Source organism: Malania oleifera, chromosome 1 (assembly GCF_029873635.1).
Source record: "Malania oleifera isolate guangnan ecotype guangnan chromosome 1, ASM2987363v1, whole genome shotgun sequence".
Taxonomy (NCBI): domain Eukaryota; kingdom Viridiplantae; phylum Streptophyta; class Magnoliopsida; order Santalales; family Ximeniaceae; genus Malania; species Malania oleifera.
Window position 1 is genome coordinate 46,266,580 of NC_080417.1, and position 23,053 is coordinate 46,289,632.

The following is a 23,053-nucleotide window of genomic DNA, read 5'->3' on the forward strand; positions in this document are numbered from 1 at the left end:
TGGCTCAGTGCTGACTCAGCTCTTGTCTCTATCCTTTTTTCTCCACTTCGATCCATTATGCACACTTTATTTAAGTACTTAAAAAAAAAAAAAATTATCTTTATAATTGTTATATGAAAAAATTGGTGATGACCTGCGACCGTCGTTTTCCGACTTTCGATAATCTAAAAAAGATGGAAATACAATAGACATTGAGGACTCGGGGTGTACTTCGAGCAGGGTCGACTCAACATTTAGGCAATTGAGGTGCTTGCCTAGGTTCCCAAAATTTTTTTTTTAATATAATAATGTTAATATTATTTATGAAATTTTGTTTGATAAAATTAATTTTAAATAAAATTAAAAATTAAATAAAATATAAAGGACTCTTAATTAAATCATTGTGTTTGGTGGAATTAATTTTAAATAAAAATAAAAATTAAACAAAATATTAAGGATCTCTAATTAAATTATTTGCCTAGGGTTCCATATTATGAAGAGCTGCTCCTGACTCCGAGGGATCACTCCAATACCTAAGTAAGAGAACGCTTCAAAAAGGTCGAATACAGCAATAAAATGGGTTAAGAGTGAGTTACTTTGACTTGTTTGCATCACCCTTCTTTATAGTGGCAAGGTTTGACTTTTGGGATGATCCGTCATTATGACGCGGGGGAGTGGATCACTCTGGAGGTTTAAAGTGCCAGCGTGGATCTCTCCCTTTATTATTGGATTAAAGTTAATTACTCTTACCAGAGGATTTGACTTGGGTAGTGATTGCTGGATTTTGACTTGTTTTTATAAGTTTATATATTTAGGGCAAATTAATAATTTAATAGTTTATTATAAGAAGGTAATTTTGAACTAAAAGACCTAAAATATGTTTTTGAATTTTTAAAAAATTTAATTTTTAAATCAAATTGTGACTAGAGCTATGTGTTTTACTTTACAAAAATGCAATTTAAATATCTTTTCATCCCTTCATATCTATGCTACTATAAACGCAAACATAATTCTTATACTAATCTCCAAACATCTATTCCCTTGCCTCCCTCTTTTAAAATTTTCTCAATCATTTAATCGGAATTGACTATTCGACGACCTGCTCTTAGAAATTGCAAAGAGGTAAAGAGATGCTTCCATTGGCTTGCTCTTAAATCTAAGAGTGCATTCGAGTTGAGTTCAGTTGACATAGCATGATATTCAAACTCGACTCAACTCGAAAATGTTACGAAACTCAATTCAAACTTGATCAATCTCAAAAGTGTTGAATTCGAACTCAATTTGATTATAGATTAATATTAATATGCCTAAAAACTATCCATAATGCTAAGTATATGCATAAAATATATATTAGATACTTATAAAATTACACTCACAAGTAGTATTATAAAACTCGAATTCAACTTATTAAACTACTCAAGTAGCTTGAATTCGAGTAAAATTGAGTTAAGTCAAGTCACAGAGCAAGTCGAATTCTAGTAGCTCCCAGATAAGCTTGATTTACTTATACCCTACTTAAATCTACTCAAAATCATAAGCAAGAACCCTTCATGTATGTTGTTGTCTTTCTTATTTTTCTTTCCCTCATTTGAGATGCATGGTTGAACTTCCATAACTTTGATCTTTAATCTTCTAGACATTTATATAAGATACAAACACTTAATACTCACTATGGCTAAATATAAATATTTATTTAGTTATTGATTTAAATAAAAGATACCGTCGTATTCAATTCTTTGTTTGCCACCAATTGTTAGTGCGATGGAATCCAAACTTTGGGTGCGTTGACTGGAGTGGGGGTAGCATTGGAGTCATGTTTTCTTGTTAAGATGGAGCACAGTAGCAGATTAACCTCTAGCGGTATTTGGCCTACAACAAATTTAATTATTTTAGAATCACACATACACGCATATGAGAGATGGATTTTAGTGTGTAGGAGTCTTGAATTTTGATTGTAGTGTTTTTAGTTAGACTAAACTTTAGATTAAAAAAATTCAAAAATATTATGAAAGTCCACAACAAAGCCAACAAATGAAAGAAAGAAATGTGAGAAATAAAATTGAATCAACATACACAACACACAAATTTATGAAGTTTGGCGATTTGCCCATGTCAGAGATGCTGACGTCAATGAAATCGTGGCCATCCACGCTGATCCAAATCAAACGACCGCAATTAAACATGCCAGAGATGCTGACGTTGACAGAATTGCGGCCATCCAGGCCAACCCAGATCGAACGGGGTGGATATGTTGTCAAAGTGGCTCCATCTGGTGCGTTTAAAACAAAAACATAACGAACAATCAGGATTTGGTCATGCACAAATCATCTAAAACCCTAGAGTCTGAAATTCTTTTTCTCCCCAATTTCGAATTAACCTAGCTCTTTCTCTCTGATCCTCAAACTTTCCTCTCTCTCTTTCTCTCTCTCTCTCTCTCTCTCTCTGTTGACCTTATAGGTCATGCCCGGTTTTGATTATGAAAAATACTCATAATATCTAATAGGTATTTGAGATTATATGCAGTAACCTCAATTGTCTAGATCAAGATGCACGTGAAAGCAAATAAAGCTTGAAGACCAATTCATGTTTTTAATTGTAATATATATTCAGTTGTGTAATTGGTTTGTAATAATAATTAGGGCTTTCTGTGTGTAATAATCAAACACATCACATGTGTGGTCAAATACGTAAGCTCAAAATGAAAATGACCTTAGAATGACCTTAGGGTTTATCCTTCGGTCGACTTTCGATTAACCGACACCGGATTTATTCGATGTCTTGAAAAAGGCTTAAAAGAGACCCTAGGACACTCACACACTCACTTGTATATGTCATACTTTCGTTTAGAATGTTTGTTGCATGATAAAGGACCAAATTGCACAAAATATGCACTTTCGGTCGACCGACCTTGGCAGTTCATTCTGCCTCGGTCTACCAAATCCGGTTTGGGTCAACAATTTGACCTCAACCCATTTGACCGAAACATTGTAGTTCAAAACCCCCGATCGACCAAAACCTCCTGAGGTCAACATTTTGACCACCGAGTCGATCGAACCCAATTTGTATTGCACCAACCTGGTCGATCGAGGGTCCTTGGGAGAAATCTCAACTATCTGGTTGACCGAATCACCCAGTTCAAAATAGTCTGGTTGACCGAACATCGGTATAATTGAAAAATCACCTCGGACATACACTTTCAGTCGACTAAGTCCCAAGTTCAAAAATGTCCTGGTTGACTAAAGCATATGAACTTTGGTCGACCGAAAATGTTTCTAGTCGACCAAACCTCTCAGGTTGCCCTAATTTTTTACCGTGGTTAAAATATTTTGAACATGATTAAATTTGCTAAAACGTCATTAACTTTTCCTAATAATTCCTAGTAGGTACCCAACGGTTATATTTCATGGTGTGTCTATAAATACCCCCTCATTTGGGATTATTAGCCATAGATTAGCATATTTGATTAGGGAAAATTCTCTGAAAATCCAAAAACCTATAATACTTATTTTCATACTAAAAACACTCATACTTACCTTCTCCTACTACTCATACTCTTTGTAAGTTGAATGAGTGATTATTCCCAAAGGTTTGCTCTCCTTATTTATTTGATTGAAACTATTTTCTTGAGAACTAAACCTAAGTGTTCTTAATGGGTTTTGTTCATAAGTCTATCCTAAGAAGACTTGCTTAAGCTTCTGAGTGTTGCATTTGGGTTGTAATATCTTAGGAAGCTTGTATTTGTATTTAGGTTGCAAAATCATTTTCAAAAATATTCAAATATCTTGTGTGATTTATATTTGATATACTTGTGAGGAGATATTTGTGTTTGTGATATTAATTTTTGTGCAATAGTTATTCACTCACATATTACTTGTTGAATACAAAGATTACACATCTTTTACAAACTAAGCATATATATTATCTAATAGTCACATGATTGAGATATCCTGCTGATTGATATCCTCGAGGCTTGCTTGACATCTTTGTGTGAATTTGATTGATTGAATATCTTGACAAACAAAGATTGCTTATTGACACTCTCACGCACTCATTACACTGATAGAAAATATTTTGAGAGTTGAAATATTAGACCACACTAAGCTTTCATATTAAATCATCTTGTGGTGTATATGACTGAGCGCATCCGGGTACATATCTGTTTTGCACGAAAGCACAATCACTATACATATATTATTTGATTGCAAATAGTATTGTATTTCTAGGCACGGGCCTGAAGAGAGAGACTAACCCTTTGAAATAATCCCAGACTGGCTTAGACCCGATTAGAAAAGCTAGATGCGCCATCCCGGTAAGGCTTGTAGGTTGAGGTCAGCCCCTCTAATTGACCTGGTTAAGGTTGAGGTCAGCCCTATGGTAATTGACCTAGTTGTAATCGGTGCCGCTCCACCCATAAGTGAGCTACTAGTGGAATCCTCGGGCTTGCGAGTTAGAGGCAGGAACGTAGGCACAATTGGCCGAACCCCAATAACATATCGTGTGTTTGTTTATATTTCCGCACTCTATATTTACCACACGTGTATGTTATGGTGTGAATGATGCGCATGATTTAAATTTCCGTACATTATATCTACTTGCGCATTTGGGATTGTATAGAAAGACCCTAGGTAGTTAAATTATATTGATTTTTTATTTAACCTAGAATAAAAGTTTAAAATTCTAATTCACCCCTCCTCTTGGGAATACATCAATTATAACATACTCTCTCTCTCTCTCTCTCAAGTGCTCTCTTTTGCTCCTCTTTCAAACCAGATTCAAAGACCCCCCCTTTCTTAAATCTGAGAACTTTCTCCTATTTTGATAATGGCCGAAAACCAGACTCATGTTGTGTGATCCCCCTTTCCACAAAGGTAAAGGTTCATGGTTCAGATTCAATCTGCGCACTCGAAGAAGATTGCAGACCCCAAATGAGGATCCTCGAACCTAGGATCTATTGGAGCAAGTGCATCCCTCAAAGAAAAATATTTTTATAATTAATTTTTTTTTTATTTTCCATTTTTTTTTCTTTACTGCTGTGGTGCTTGGGATTTTGAATGTGGTGACTGGTTCAAATTTGGGTAAATCGTACTTAGATTCAGACGGGTAAATCGTACTCAGATTCAGACGGTTGCTCAGATCAGTGTTTTGGGTTTTCCTGGTTGAGAGGGAGGGGAAGACGAGTTAACTCGTCCTTGAATCAATGGGTGAGGCTCAATTTGACTTGTGCGAGTCAACCCGGGTGTGTGTGTGTGGGCTAGTTTAGTTAAACGGGCTAGATTTGAGTTTGATGAAATGGGTTGAGTTAGTTTTTTTTTTTACTTGGGCTGGCTCAATCACATTTTAAAACAAGGCTTGGGTGGTTTTTTTAAAAGTGGGCCAGCCCATTTTCATCTTAAAACCGGGCTTGATTTTGAAAGCTGAAATTGGGTTGGGCAATTTTAAAACTTTTAGTGGGCTTGGATATTTTTTTAAAAAAATAAATGAGGGTAAGGCCTAGTTAGCTTTTTAAAACAAATGGGCTTTAAAGACAGACCCATGATTCTTATTTGAAAGTGGTTTGGGTTCTGGGACTTTATTTAGAATGATGGGTTGAGTTGTTCGGGTTTAGAGAGTTTGGGGCTCGGGTTTGGTGGGTACCGAGGGTTCTAACCCAAACTCCTATTCAGGTCTAGGAGATTGGGGGGACTTGTTTTCGAAACCTGAACCCCCATTCGAGTTCGGGCAATTTCTTGGGGCTGGTTCAAACCCAACTTTAGACTCGAGTTTGAGCTAGAAAATCGAGAGATCCAAAGCATTGACCCTCCACCTATTTATAAGGGAATGGGGGCCTTCTTTGCACTAATTTTGATCTCTTCTAACAGAATCCCCCTCCACCTATTTATAAGGGACTGGGCGCCTTCTTGGCGCTAATTCTGATCTCCTCTAACAGAATTCCCCTCCACCTATTTATAAGGGACTAGGGGCCTTCTTGGTGCTAATCCTGATATCCTCTAATAGAATTCCCCTGCACCTATTTATAAGGGACTGGGGGCCTTCTTGGTACTACTTCTGATCTCCTCTAACAAAATTCCCCTCCACCTATTTATAAGGGACTGAGGGCCTTCTTGGCTCTAATTCTGATCTTCTCTAACAGAATTCCCCTCCACCTATTTATAAGGGATTGGGGGCCTTCTTGGCACTAATTCTAATATCCTCTGACAGAATTCCCCTTCACCTTGCAGGGAATAATTCCCTTTAACAACTTACACATGTACTTTTTGTATTTCATTTCTTATTATTTTGAATTACAATTAACTGATTTTGTGCTTCCCGTGCACAGGTGAACCTGGTGATCTAGGTGGCAGCTAGGGGATGAAGGGCATGGCATCCTATTATGTTATTTTTATTTTTGCATTTTTCTTTCTATTATATTGTGATGTACCCCCAAGTTGCTTTACCCTGCAACTATAATTTGTACAACTTTTATTTTCATTTCCCTGTGCTTGGCACTTTACTTTATTTTTGTATACTATGTATGTACCCCTATGCAGCTTTCCCCTGCAACTATAATTTGCACAACTTTTTTTCTTTTATAAGTACTTTCTCCCTTGCATGTTCAAACACCCACGTGTGCGTGTGTACACACGTGTTCTCTTTCCTGAATAAATGATGTATGCACTTATTGATTATGACTCCAGTGTTGACCAATTTTGACCAAACAAACACGATTAATAGAATATGACCTTGATTCCCGAACAAAACCGGTTCTAAAATTAAGACTTAATTTAAAACCAAAACCTCATTTTGAATGACCTTAATTAAAAAATCCCTATACTTAAAAAAAAGATAACAGAACTTGGTTTTCTAAAATTAATTAGAAGACTTGATTGGTGAAATTTTGAAAAACTCAAAATAATCCTAATCTTAAACTAGAGTACTCAATTTTCAACCTAATCCAAATAAAAGGACTGAATCTTTGGAAAACCAAGAATTTAACTAAAAACTCAGAGAAATTATTTTTAAGATTGAAACTACGGACTCCAATTTTGATTTCAAGACTTCACCCGATACCTAGCCTAAATAAGATTGTTACGGAGGTCTCAACTAAGGGACCACTAAAGGAGACAAGAATCAAGAAGACTTAATCTCTCCAAAACGATTTTGAGAGACTATATTTTTGGGAAAATTTTCAACGAACTAAACTAATTAAAAGGACTCGAATTTTTTTTGGAAGTCATGGATACGCAGGGTCTTAATTTTAAAACTCAAAGTCATTTAGGACTCAAAGTTAAATTTTATTTCACTCGGCTTCTTTGGGGTGACCTGGTTAAAATTGGGGTGTCAATAATATACATTATCAAAATCTTATTTTTTGAAAATAAAAAAAAAAAATTGCACCCAATTTGTTACAACTTTATAGCTAATTATGTGCATCGCATTTTCAAAAATGTTTTAAAAATCTAAAAAATTAAACCCTAAACCCTACCAAGTATTTCATACAATAGTTGTGCTAGAAACAGTAAGATTATTGGGCGTGGGTCTGCAGGGCAGGCCCATTGCCTCAGTCCCAAAATAATAATAATAATAATAATAATAATAATAATAATAATAATAATAATAAAAGAAGAAGAAGAAGGCAATGAAAAATAGGAGGAAGAAGACGAATGGGGCTTGCTTCATCCCATTAATTGAAACTCTATTCTTATGCATTTGGCTTTCTTGCCGGAGGAAGAGGTGGAATTAAAAGGAATTCAAAAAGGGTGTGGAGACAAATTCTACGATCTAGGAGTATATGAACCAATCCCATGATTCAAGGAATTTAGATTATGGTAGACAAATTCCACAATTTTAGGGGATTTAGATTTGAATGCAAATTTTTTTTGTCTAGCGATGCTTGTTGCATGGTGCACATATATTTTTTTTTCAGATTGCTAAGTTGATACTAGACTGACGGGTCAAGATTTGTTACTCAGGTCTATACTATATTAAATAGTCGTTGTACTTTCATATGATTCCAAAATCTAAATCTATTTTTTTTTTTTTGTAGAATTTTAAATTTTTTTAAAATATTTTAGTAAATTATGATTGGTTGATTTTTCAACTCCTAAAGTTGTATTAATGATTCATTATACAATTAATTAATTTCTTTCATCAAATGGTTCACTCTCTCTCAAGTGTTTCACTATAAATGTAGAACATTAAAAGCATAAAGCACACATAATTTACAATGCATCTCTTGTTCTAATTTATATATCTCGTGTATTGAATTGCTCTTTTTTTTGGTAACTTTATTATTATTATTATTATTATTATTAATTTTTTTTTTCATTTTTGAAAGTGAAATTCCTCCTCCTTTGTTATATCTTTTTCATGATTTTTCATTTTTATGGTGCAAATATTATAAATCAAACTCCCTAAAGAGGAGTTCTGCTTATGATTTCGTGTTTTTTATTTTTTTGAAAATTAATTTTTAGATTTTAATAATAAATTCATAATCTTCTCACGCTCATAATTTATCAATGATTTTATACCAAAAATAAGGATTTCTATTTATATTAGTTTCGGGTTTTTATAATAATTAGACTTACAAATTCTTTACTTTTACAATTTATGATGAATACTATGATGATTGAGATGAAAAATTGAGCATCGAAACCTCGCCTACATCAAAGATAGAAGCAAGTACAAAAATGAAGAGCCACCACAGGCATGGCGCGGTGGAATGACATTAGCACGTAAGAAGGAGTATCGGGAGTTCAATGTCAGGTAGATACACTCACGGTGTGAGCCAACGACGACCATGGATGGTGAGAGTTCGCTCTGTGAGCCAGCGAGGACCGTGGATGGTAATGGAGATGTGTCACGGGGGTCGGGTTGGCCGAACGTCTAACTGATGCACGGAAGCCGTGTCCGCATTCCGAACTTTACCTGATCAACGAGACCTAGGGGGAGGATACTAATCCGTAGGTTTGGTGCCGCACCAGGGGATCCGAAAGGCTTATTGGTGGCTGGAGTTCCTATGTAATAAAAAAAAAAAAAAAAAAGTACAAAAATGAAGATGCTAACAATTGATTTTTAATGGATCCCTGCAAGGTTTTCAAGAGTCATGTTATTATTTTTAAGTTAAAATGCATTTATTCTAGATTTTAAAAGAAATGAGGTGCTTCCAGATCCTAACCAAACAACACCTAAATTGAGCATTCAAGGCTTTTATCCTTTCATTTCCTTCATTCTATCCAAAGTCCAAGGAAAGATTTAGTTTACTCCAATTTTCTAGGCAAGTTCAATATATATATGTGTGTGTGTATGTATGTATGCAGATTAGTATATTAATATAAGAAACCACTTTACCCACAGGTAGAGTGGAAATTGTACAAACAAAAAGCCCAAGAGGGGGAAATTTAACAAAATCATTCGGACTTGCCAGAGTAGATCTAGCACAATAATCCATAAGAGAATTAAAATACCGAACTAGAAAAGTGAAAATACAAGAAATGTGTCTACAAATTTCCAGAATATCGTCAAAGATGGAAGAAGCCCAACTGGAACATTTTTCTTGCTGTAAATCATCCAAAACTCCTTCGGCGTCTGAAAGGATCAGAAGGGAACTCCAATGTTGATGTTTGGCTGTAAATAGAGCTCCTCTAATAGCCCAAGCTTTTGCTTAAATTGAAGAGGCTTGACATTTGCAACCACTAAGAAACCTAAACTCAAAAAGATGGTTTCAGCAAACCAAGCCTGCAGCTGCAAGTGAGTTAGATTTTAATGCTAGCTGCATCACAACAAATAATAGCATCAAAAGAATTAGTCCCTAACAAATCAGCCTTGAAAATGTGAATTAAGAAAATGCATCTTGTAATCAATCAAATTTAGAGTCAGATTCTGCTTGAAGTTGCTGTATAGAGCCTGTTGGCTTTCAGTTCTGCACTCCTTGCAGTGTTTATTACATTTTACTTGTTAAATAGGGCCTTTGTTGCAAATTTGAAGCCATATAAATGAATCATTAAGCTTCAACAACAGCCCAACTGGAAAAACTCTTGGGGGATATATATTTGCAATAAGTTATAAAACAAGTTTCATACTAAATTATAAGTGTACACCAAACAAGAGCAATGACATTTGACAATAACATTTTTAAAGAAAGAATATTGTAGCAATAGAATTCCAAGGTGCTTCAAACAAATTAGTATATTCTTCAACACAACTCATCTTAGGTTCAAAATTAATTCTAGGTTCCTTAACTAAAAGTCCTATTTTTTTGTCTAAGGATAATTACCTGCTTCAAACAAATCATTTGCGGATTCCTATGTGATGAGCATGGGGAGCCTTCTGCATATCTCATTTATTCAAATATTTTTATTTCACTTTCTTTCTCTTAGACCATAGAAACCAAGTAAAAAATGCATCAAGTCAATACTAAATTAAAATAACAAAATCAGCAGTTATGAATTAGGCTTACTGGGATATAAGGGTGATCGTGAGTGCACAGATAGATATTTTGGGTGAATTTGCTTCCATAGAGTAGAATTCTAACTTTATGCTACAGAAAAACCAGATTAATATTACGTCAATAGTACATATTTGCACGGGAATGGAAGATTTAGAACCTAAGAAAGCCTAAATTTGGGCCTTGTGAATAAAGCAAACAATGGAACTAATTTGAAAAAACTAGGCAAAGGCATATCAATATGGACCATATGATAATAATTGCATAGGACAATATTTTATCAGGGTGAATTGGCAAGCTTTGAGCATACAAATTCGATTACTTCAAATAAACTAAGCCAATAGAGTCTTAAATTTTAGCTTTACAGAGTTTAAATTCTTTCATGGTCCAAGACCCAACTCAAACTATTTGGAAATGTTTGGACTTACTGGTTAAAGAGGCTGACTCAACGAAACATTCCTTTCATATATACAAGTGGTTAAATTTTTTTAACCATAATTTGCTAATTGAATACAACTTAAGTCTACAACCTAACATATGTCTGCCTCATCTCATTGAAAAAGAAGACTAAACCGAGACCTTCCATACAAATGCATTCGCCTCTATTCTAACTCATTCACCTTTAGAGAGCTGGTATTTCAGAGATGCATCATTGCAATACTTGCCTCAGCGTAGTTTTCAATTCTTCCTTATTTTAGGCATAGCCTGCTGTTCATCAGAGCTTAGGATCTGCCTTCTATATTAATTGGCTAACACGTTACTGTCATCCACTAATTTTTCGTGATAACTTACCATGATTTTTAACAGAAATCTTGGACTCTATACTTAGCAATACAGTGTCAACATATGTCATGTAGTTGAGAAGCTCACCTTTCATTTGATTTCTTTGTTTATTGCCCAGAATAGGATCTATTAGAATTAGTAGTAGTTCATTCCATGGAACTCTGCAGCATTTTGTTCAGCAAACTTTGCATAAGATCTTCAAAGGAAACATTTCCGGTTTATTTGCTGATCTAAGCTTAACAAGCTTGTGTTAATTGTAGTCCTCGGATAAATTGTTCTAGCTCACTAGGTAGACAACTAAGTGTAGCACCCAGAAATTTGTAAATCCCAAAGTAACATAGGCTGGAGATTCCATAACAAGTGTGACATGTTTTGATAGATGAACAAAATCCAGTGAATTACAAATTGAAGGAAATAGTTTTGACCACATGGAAGTTGCTGCCTGGGGGATCATGGAAGCTGAATACAAATGACAAAATGTCAAGATTCCACATGGAGGTATGAAGGTGTTGCAAGACTATACAAACAACCCGCAGAAGCGCTGAATCAAGGTTCTATTTTTTTTTTTTTTTGGCGAGGGCGGGGGTTTGAAATAGAAAGTCATTTGAAGAGTCATGATTCTATTTTAACTCAAATACAGGAGGGCAAAAAGGAATTTTCAGAGTTTTAATTATGAGGTTTTCAAAACTCACGGTGGATCGATTTGATGATAGAAAAAAATGAGTTTTCTTAACCTTAAACTTGATTTAATTTTATTTAGAGTACTCACTGAAAAGAAAAATCAAAATTTTCTCAATCAAAACAAAAAAATTTCAATCCAAACAACAAGTGGCATCAAGTGGTTTCAAGTGATTTCAACTGTTTTTTAAAATATCATCATTATGTTTTCTAAGAAATTTTTTGAAAATATTTTGATATTCTATAGGTGGCTTGATTCTTCCATGAAGGATATGTAGGCAATCTACATTTGTAAATTCAAACATAACGCTAAAAAACACAGTTCCTTTTGTTCTTTTCTCTTTCTCTTTTATTTTTTCTATTATGATTATTTGAGGCTTTTGGAAGGGTATAAAAGTAGTAGAGTTTTCATGGGGCAAGTCCTTGTGCGAGCTGATCTATGAAAGCCAACCTTTTCAAAAGGGGTTGAAGGGTCAAAATTTTTTTTGTAAAAAATAAAACAAGAAAGGGAAAACAATAGTATGTTGTGACTAACACTCTGGAGATACTCGACTTGGAAATTGCTACAAGTTGATTTTTTTTTCCCTATTTTCTCAAAAATTTTCTTAGAAAAAGAGGAAAAGAAAAGAACTTAAAAGTGGGAGACACACACTTACATAAGGTAAGTATGATTACTATTAATAGGATGGGTATTTTAGGGTGTTAGATTTTTGAACTTTATTAAAAAAAAAAAAAAAGGCTTAAAGGTCTACCTTCTCTATTCATACCAATACTCAAATAAAAATATCTTAAAAGGTTTTTCTTTGTTTTTACCTTTTCAAAAGTTAAAATGAAATGATGACTCTACACTACAAAATAATGGTCTTTTTAGTGAAGAAAGCATTAGCGACGAAACAAAAATCATCACTAATAATGTGATATTACTACAAAAAATAAGATTATTAGTGATGGTTTAGTCATTATTAGTGATTGTTTTAAATTAGTCACTAAAACGGTGGTGACAACTACTTATTAGTGACGAATTTTAAAATCGTCACTAATAATGGAGTATTGGTGACAGTTTTATTCCGTCACTAAAAGTCTAAGACTATCACTATAAATTCTACATTTTCTCGGCTGAAAATCATCACTAAAGACCAATTATTAGTGCTGATTTTCAAACCATCACTAAAATTGGTACTATTAGTGACGGTTTTCAAATGTTCACTAATGCATACTTGTGGTTCTATTAGTGACAGTTTGAAAACCGTCACTAATACTTTGTAGGGTACCACTATTAATGACGGTTTTGAAAATCATCACTGATACTCTGTTGTGGTACTATTAGTGACGGTTTGACAACTGTGATTAATACTTTAAAATAAATATATTTTTTTGATTCATTCATTAATTCCTATAAAAACCTGTAATTACATTTTAACATACATAATATTGAACAAGAATTACTAAAAAATTCATAAATTATTCAAAATTCAAATAAAAATTGTTCAAAATTAATAAATTCTTCAAAACTTAAATACACATAGAAATTAAAATTCAAATACAAAAATTCATTCTGTTCAGATAACAAAAATATAGAAAAAGTCAAAATTTGCATCTGACTATAGTGCTTGGCATCGTCCTGATGTTGTGATAGCTCGCAAACCCCATAAAATAATGATTATACAAAAAAATTAGTATACGATTTTTGAATATATATGTACGAACTATAAGTAAAAATGATTTGATAGCAAAATGATTGGATATAGTTAAAAAAATGATACAATTTCCAATAGTTACGTTTGATTAGTCGAAATTGACCCCACTCAGTTTGTATCTTGTATGCCCAAATTGGACACGTGAGTGCTTAAAATCAACTAAGTTTACTAATTTCGCCTCTAAATGCACAAACTAAAATCAAGGAGAGGTTTTTGGGCACCATCAGCTTTGGCACGTCAAGCTAAATGTTACAGACGTGTCGAGACTGACCCCACTCGATTTGGTGCTTGTATGCCTGATTTGAAAACCAAAGTGTTAAAATCCACTAACTTTGTTAAGTTTGTTTGTATTCTAATTTTACTTCTACGTGCACAAAAAAACCCTTCGGAAGGAGTTTTTGGGCATCATCCCCTTCGGCACGTCCAACTCAATGTGATGGACATGTCAGGACTGACCCCACTTAGTTTGGACCTCGTCTACTTGAAATGGACACCTGAATGCTTAAAATCAATACACTTTACTAAGTTCGTATCTAAGCACATACGTTTCAATTGGGGAGGAGTTTTTGGGCACCGTTAGCTTCGATACGTTCAACTTAATGTGACAGACATGTCGAGACTGACCTGACTCGGTTTGGACCTTATATGCCTGACTTAGACACCTAAGTGCTAAAATCCACAAAGTTTGTTAAGTTTGTTTATATTATAACTTTACTTCTACGTGGGCAAAAAGCTCTCGGCGATGAATTTTTGGACACCGTCTGCTCCGGCACATCCACCTCATTGTGACAGATGGGTTAGGACTGACCCAACTTAGTTTGGACCTCGTATCCCTGAATTGGACACCTGAGTGCTTAGAATCAACTAAGTTTATTAAGTTTGCCTGTAAGTGCATAATTTTCAATTGGGGAGGAGTTTTTGTGCACCGTCAGTTCTGGCACATCCAAATCAATGTCACGGACATGTAGGGATTGACCCCACTTGGTTTGGACCTCATATGCCTAATTTGGACACTTGGGTTCTAAAATCCACTAAGTTTGCTAAATTTGTTTGTATTAAAACTTTCCTTCTAAGTGCACAAAAAGCTCTTCGGGAAGAGCTTTTGGGCACCGTCAGCTCTGGCATGTCCCGCTCAATGTGACGGACGTGTCGGGACTGACCTCACTTAGTTTGGACCTTGTATACCCAAATTGGACACCTAAGTGCTTAAAATAAACTAAGTTTACTAAGTGAACATGTTGCTAGTTTTTCATCACTAAAAAATTGTCATGACACCCCACTATACACTAAGAAAATACAAGTAGAGACCCTCTCGAAATATGTAATGACAATAAATAAAGTGTGAACGATGACAACAATGTAAATTCAACTTCCTAAACTATCTACATTGGACAATTCAAGAATGATTGAGATACAAACATCACTAATTGTAAATGAAACAAATAAATAACATGTTCAATTGATTATTAATCTACATACTATGACTAATAATTAATCAATTGAATATTAATTGATTTGTCTCACATGTACAATAAAAAATGAATGTATAGTAACCATTCTTGAACAAGTCTAAGCTTCAATGACACATGCATATAATGAATGACTAAAGAGAACAATGAAATGACATTAATTAATTTCGTGTTCTAATCTCATTTAAGATGAAATTGGTTACTGGCAACTTTGTGAATATACATTTATCATTATCTCACCATCTACTCCCAATTCACTCTCATATTAAGTTTTCCCACTTGATTTCCCCTTTCCTATACTTCAGGTTTATAACGTTGCCGAGATCCCTATTTCTAATCCTTTAATATTTGTATATATCTAGGATACTAGTTGAATACTTGAGTAAAGATCAAATGCTTGTAGTTGTGTGCACATCCTATACACTCTACATGTGCTCATGAGAAGTATGAACAAAATAGAAAAGTAGATCATGATCTAGCACTTCATGCAATTGCAACTGAATTAGGAAGATACATAAGTGATTAGTTTCTTGTTATATGTCTTGAGGATATAAAGTAAAATAGAGAGTTTGATGGGTCTAGCTAAACATTTTGGAATTCTCAGATGAAAACCTGCATTCAATTGGTTGATGAAGAAGCGTGGAAAAACATTCTCAAGGGACCTAAGATTAAATAAGGGTTTGTTCATTGTAGAATAAAATGTTTATATATATATATTAGTGTACTCCCACTACATAGTTGAGACTCAATAAATTTGACATTAAAAAATAAAAAAATAAGGGCTTATTCATTGCACAAAACAATTTTTTGTTTTTTTTTTTAATTTTTAGCTTCATAAAGAATACAAAAATTCAATTTATTTCTCAGTTTTTTGATATTTTTAGTGATAAAACTAGAAAACTATTAAAAGTTTTGGCACTATGCTTGCTTATAAAAAAATAATTTTATTATATATTTTGAATTTTATAATAATTATAAAAATGTCACCTTATTTTCAATTTTTATAATTCATAATTAGTTATAATATATTTATAATTCGCAATTAGACGATTCTGGAATTGAGTCGTTAACAAGCAAAAGGGTATTTTCGTTTGAGAGGCTTCTTTCTCCTATTGAGGTGACTCTTCCTAGTGAAGAAAAGAGGCTAAGCCACATAAGTAAAGGAGAGAGAGGTGACTCTTCCTAGTGAAGAAAAGAGGCTAAGCCACATAAGTAAAGGAGAGAGACAACTCCACCCTAAGTAAAGGAGAGAGACTACTCCGCCTATTGAAGGAGGGTTTGTAAAAGACGTCTCCGCTTACTAAAAGAGAGAGACTTCTCTGCCTACTGAAGGAGGGATAGTGAAATCCTCAGCGGGTTGCTTGAGGCAAGGACGTAGGCATAGATCGCCGAACCTTGTAAAAATCTAGTGTCATTCTCTTTTCCTTATCTCTTTCATATTTGAGCATATTGATATTGATTTTTATCTGCTGTGAATTTTATATTCATTGTGTTGTTTAATCACTTGTTGGAATCATAAGTGAACATTATTCTATAGTTATGCATATTGATATTTATTTGCCGTGAATATTGTAATTATTGTGCAGTTTGATCACATACTGAATCATAGCATAAATCATTTCATATTAAAGGATATCTATATTGGTATATTTATTTGTTAAAAATTCTATGGTTATTGAAGTAGTTAGATCACTTGTGAAAATCATATTAAAAACTCATTAAACTTTCACCTAATTTTTTTAAATACCCAATTTACCCCTTCTTGGGATCACACCTCAACTTACAACGAGGTTTAAACCAAGTGGAGTCAGTTTTGACACGTTTGTAGCGTTGAGCCGGACATTTTGAAGCTAATGGTGTCCAAAAACTCTTCCCAAACTGAAAACTATGCACTTAGAAGCAAACTCAGAAATTAAGCAAGTAGATCTATACTTCATTAATTTAAGCACTCAAGTGTCCAAGTTAGGCATACAAGGTCCAAACTGAGTAGGGTCAGTTCCAACACGTCTATGACATTGAACTAGACATGCTATAGTTGATGGTGCTTGAAAACCTTTCCCCGACTAAAAACTATGTGCTTAGAAGCAAACTTAGAATACAATAAAGTAGATATATATATATATGTTGATTTAAGTACTCAGGTATCCAAGTCGGGTATATGAGGTCCAAACCAAGTGGATCAGTTTCGACAGGTCCATTACGTTGAGCTGGACATGCCAAAGCTTATGGTGCCCAAAAATGCCTTCCCGACTGAAAACTATGGGCTATAAGCAAGTAGATCAATGCTTAGTTGATTTAATCACTCAGGTGTCCAACTCGGGCATAAGAGGTCCAAACCGAGTGGAATCAGTTCCGACATGTCTATGACATTGAGTTTGTTGACTTTTTGAGTTTGGTCCCTATTTTGATTATGAAAAACCATGGCATCTCATGTGTGCATTTAGTCTTTGAACAGATTTATAGTGCAGAAGACAAAAACGAGAGATGTAATATGGAAGCCTTGAATGCATACCAACGATCATATTCCAAGGCATATTCCATGGACAATCAGAGGAGCAGAAGACTTGAAGACTTTATTTATTATTTTCTAAGTTGTAATAATTATTTAGGTTTAGTATATGCATGCATATCATATGATCTAAATTGAAGCTCAACTAAGACCTTAGATTGACCATAGGACCTCCAAGTAACATGAAAAAACTTTTTTTTTTTTTTTGATAAAATGCTTAACTTATACAAAGGTTTTAAATGGTTTTGAAGTTAAAAGAAGGCAAAACTAATTTTTACAAAGGGGTTGGTCGATCGGCTAGCCGACCGGATAGTAGAAATGAGCGTTTGTCTCTATCCATAACTTCTTATCTTAAAAATTAAGAAAAAACTAGTTTTTACAAAGGGGTCGGTCGACCGGCCAGTCGACCAGACAGTAGAAATGAGCGTTTGTCTCTATCCATAACTTCTTATCTTAAAAATTGTTCAACATGAAAGTTATAGAATTTTCTCTTAGCTTTCTGTTGATACCAAGAATGTTCAATTTGCAGCCATACAGAAAATGTTATGTCCAAAACACTGATAGGTGTCCGTAGTAGAAAAATTCCCTTCATGTTTCTTCCGTCTCGATGATGGGCATTTTTCTTAATCTATAACTTCTTCTGTTAAAATGTGTTCAACATAAAAGTTATGTTTTGTTTTATTAGCTTTTTTTTTTTTTTATACCAATAATGTTCAATTTGGAGTTATATAGAAAAATTTATGGCCAAAAAATCGAAGGGTGTCTGTGCAGAAAGCTCCCCAATGGCTGAAAAATGGCTAGTTTTCAAATTAAATCATATTTTAATACCCCAACGGTCATAAACGACTAGTTTTGGTTTTTTCTATAAATAGAAGCCAAAGACACTTGAAAAATCAAGGAGAGACATCTTAAGAGCATATCTACACATTTTTTGTTTCTCCTTCATTTTTCATACCCCATTTGTGCATTAAATTTCATATTTCTCTTACTCTTTCACTTTGAAAATTCTTTTTGAGAGAAAATATTGTGGGTTATTAAAGGAAGCTTGGAGCATATATCCACTTGTATATTTCTACTTCAAAGGAGGCTTCTTTTTCTTGAGGTAATTTTGAAAAGGCTTGAGCATATATTCAATTTTATATATATTGCTTGAAGGCCTCTACTTTTTATTCTTATTGTTTTTCAAAGATCAAACTTATCCTACTCTTCTTGAAAATATTTTTGGAGAAAAATATTTTGTAGGTTTTATTTAGAAAGGCTTGAGCTTACATTCAAGTTTATATATAGCTTGATAGCCTTTTTATCATCATGTTCTTCAAAGATCAAATTTCTCCCATACTTTTTGTTTGAAAATATTTTGGAGAAATTTATTTTAAAATTGTCTTGAAGGTTTAAGCATATATTTAAGCTCATACATATATTGCTAGAAAGCCTTATTGAATTTGTTTTTATAAAGGTCAATCATTTTAAATAAAAACCCTAACTTCTCCCATTTATTTATTTGGAAATATTTTTATTGGAGAAAATCTATGGGTTAGTTCAAGAATGCTTTGAGAATATATATTCATTGATATATATATATATATATATATATATATATATATATATATATATTGTGCTTGAGAAGCTTCTTGTCAATGACTTGAGCTAATATTCACTTTCATATATTTTGCTCGGAAGTCTTATTTAAATTAAAATTTTAAAATGTCATTTTCATAAAGAAAATCATTTTCCATACTCTCATTGGTTTACTAAAAACATATTTTGAGAGGAATGCCATACTCTACTTAGCTTCATTTTAATATTATATGAGAGTACATTTTAATGCTTTATATTGTACATCCTCTGCTTAGTATAGAAGCACTTTTATTGTACACAAAATTTATTTATCTATTTTATTCCCAGCGTGTGGTCGGAAGAGGATTGCACTCTACTGTAAAGTGCACCGAAGTAGCTCAGGCTTGATTAGGAGAGCTAGGAACATCATCCTGTAAGGTATGGTTGTAGATTGTGGCTCAGTCCCAAAATTTGAGCTGGGGAGACTCCGCCCCATAAGGAGATGTGTAACCGGCTTCTGCTCTGCCCATTTAAGTGAGCAGGTTAGTGGAATCCTTGAGGGTATGCCCAAGGCGGGGACGTAGACAGGATTGACCAAACCTCAATAACAAATCTTCTCTCTCTCTCTCTCTCTCTCTCATCTCTCTCTCTCTCTCTCTCTCTCTCTCTCTCTCTCCCTCTCTCTCTCTCTCTCATTTAAATTCCACACTTTATCTTCTTCATGTGTATAAATGTTTATTTATTGTCATTCTTATTATGAATTTTCATACATGCTTTAATTTTTAAATGAGATTTAATGTGGTGAATAGGTGAAGTTTAAATTAGCAAAATATTTTTTAATTCCCAATTCATCCCCTTTTGGGATCACACCATAACTCTCAGAGTCAGACGTGCCGAAGCTTATGGTGCATAAACCCCCCCCCCCACCACTCGGCTGAAAACTATGTGCTTAGAAGCAAACTTAGAATACAGGCAAGTAGATCTATATATACTTAGTTGATTCAAAAAATCACTGAGTGCGGTTAGTTTCAACACGTCCATGACATTAAGCTAGACGTGCTAGAGCTGATAGTGCCCAAAAACCCCTTTCTAGCTGAAAACTATGCGCTTAGAAGCAAACTTAGAGTATAAACAAGTAGATCTATACTTAGTGTATTTAAGCACTCAAGTGTCCAAGTTAGGCATACGTGGTCCAAATTGAGTGGGGTCAGTTCTGACATGTCCGTCACATTTAGCTAGATGTGTTAGAGTTGAAGGTGCTAAAAAATTCCTTCTTGGTAGAAAAATATGCGCATAGAAGAAAACTTAGAATACAAACATGCAAGTAGATCTATACTTAGTTCATTTAAGCACTCAGGTATCCAAGTCAGGCATATAAGATACAAACCAAGTTGGGTCAGTTTCGACACGTCTATGACATTGAGTAGGATATGTGGGAGTTGACGGTGTCCAAAAACTCATCCCCGGTTGAAAAATATGCGCTTAGAAGCAAACTTAGAATATAAGCAAGTGTATCTATATATACTTAGTCGATTTAAGCACTTAGGTATTCAAGTCTAGCATACGAGGTCCAAACTAATTAGGTTCAGTACTGACATGTCCATGACATTAAGCTGGACATGCAAGAGTTAATGGTGCCTAAAAGCTCTTCCCTAGCTAAAAACTATGTGCTTAGAAGCAAACTTAGAATAAAAGCAAGTAAATCTACATATACTTGGTTGATTTAAGAACTTAGGTGTCCAAGTCAGGCATATGAGGTCCAAATTGAGTGGAGTTAGTTTTGATGTGTCCATGACATTAAGTTGGAGGTTGGACATGCTGGAGCTAACAGTCCAAAAAAACTCCTTTTCGACTCAAAACTACGCGCTTAGAAGCAAACTTAGAGTACAAGCATGTAGATCTATACTTAGTTGATTTAAGCACTCAATTGTCCATGTTGGGCATACGAGGTCCAAACTGAGTGGAGTCAGTTCTGACACATCTATGACATTGAGCTAGATGTGCTGGAGCTGACGCTGCCCAAAAACTCCGACTCAGCTGAAAACTATGCACTTAGAAGTAAACTTAGAATACATGCATGTAGATCTATACTTAGTTAATTGAAGCACTCAAGTGTCCAAGTTAGGCATACAAGGTCCAAACTGAGTGTAGTTAGTTATGTACTCGTTTGTGACATTGAACTGGATGTGTCGAAGTTGACGGGGCCCAAAAACTTCTCCTCAATTGAAAACTATGCGCTTAGAAGTAAACTTAGAATACAAGCAAGTAGATCTATATATACTTAGTTGATTGAAACACTTAGGTGTCTAAGTTGGGTATACAAGGTCCAAGCTGAGTGGAGTTAGTTCAGACACATTCGTGACATTGAGTTGGGTGTGCTAGACTTGATAGTGCCCAAAAATGCCTCCTCAATTGAAAATTATGCACTTAAAAGCTAACTTAGAATACAAGAAAATAGATCTATACTTTATTTATTTAAGTCCTCAAGTGTCCAAGTCAGGCATACGAGTTTCAAATTGAGTGGGGTCATATCCAACACATCCATGACATTGAGCTGGGTGTGCTGGAGCTGACAATGGTCCAAGTCAGGCATACGAGGTCAAAAATAAGTGGATTTAGTTCCAATGCGTCCATGACATTAAGTTGGAGGTTGGATGTGCTAGAGCTAATGGTGCAAAAAAACTCCTTTCCGACTCAAAAGTACGTTCTTAGAAGAAAACTTAGTGTACAAGCATGTAGATCTATACTTAGTTGATTTAAGCACTCAAGTGTCCATGTTTGGCATACGAGGTCCAAACTGAGTGGAGTCAGTTTTGTCACGTCTGTGACATTGAGTTGGATGTGCCAGAGTTGATGGTGCCCAAAAACTCTTTATCAACTGAAAGCTATGCACTTAGAAGTAAACTTAGAATACAAACATGTAGATCTATACTTAGTTGATTTAAGCACTCAAGTGTCCACGTTAGGCATATGAGGTCCAAACTGAGTGAAGTTAGTTCTGACACGTCTGTGACATTGATCTGGATGTGCCAAAGCTGACAGTGCCCAAAAACTTCTACTCAGCTGAAAACAATGTGCCTAGAAGCGAAATTAGAATACATGCAAGTGGATTTATATATACTTAGTTGGTTGAAGCACTTAGGTGTCTAAGTCGGGTATACAAGATCCAAACTGAGTGGGGTTAGTTCAGACGCATCCGTGACATTGAGTTGGGCGTGCCAGACTTGATGGTGCCCAAAAATGCCTCCTCGGCTAAAAACTATGTGCTTAAAAGAAAACTTAGAGTATAAGAAAATAGATCTATACTTAGTTGATTTAAGCCCTCAGGCGTCCGAGTTGGGCATACGAGTTTCAAACCGAGTGGGGTTAGTTCCGACACATCCATGACATAGAGCTAGGCGTGTTGGAGCTAATGATGCTTAAAAACTTCTCCTAGGTTGATCAAACTTAAAAAGTTAAAATTGTATCATTTGTTCTTTAACTATAAATAATCATTCTTGCTATCAAATAATTGGTACATATAGTACGTATATGTATTCAAAACTTTTATACTAATTTTGTGTATAATTATTGCTTTCTAGGGTTCGTAGCCTACCGAATGATGATGATGACAAGGATGAGCGTAATGATAATATTAATGGTGTAGAATATTTTAATTTTAATTTTTATTATGTGAACATATCATGTATATATATAATGCATACACATTGTTGATTTCTTAAGTTCGATCTCTATTTTGATTATGTCAAACCACAACATCTCATTAGTGTGCTTAGTGTATGAACATGTTTATCTTTTTGAAAGCATATATGATGATGCAATATGGAAGCAAAGAAGCACTTAAAGCTCACATCAAATTGGCCTACTCCATGAATTTGTAGAGACTAGAAGACCAAAGACGTTACCTTTTCAAGTTGTAATACTAATTAGGTTTCAATTGTGCATGCCTTCCATATGG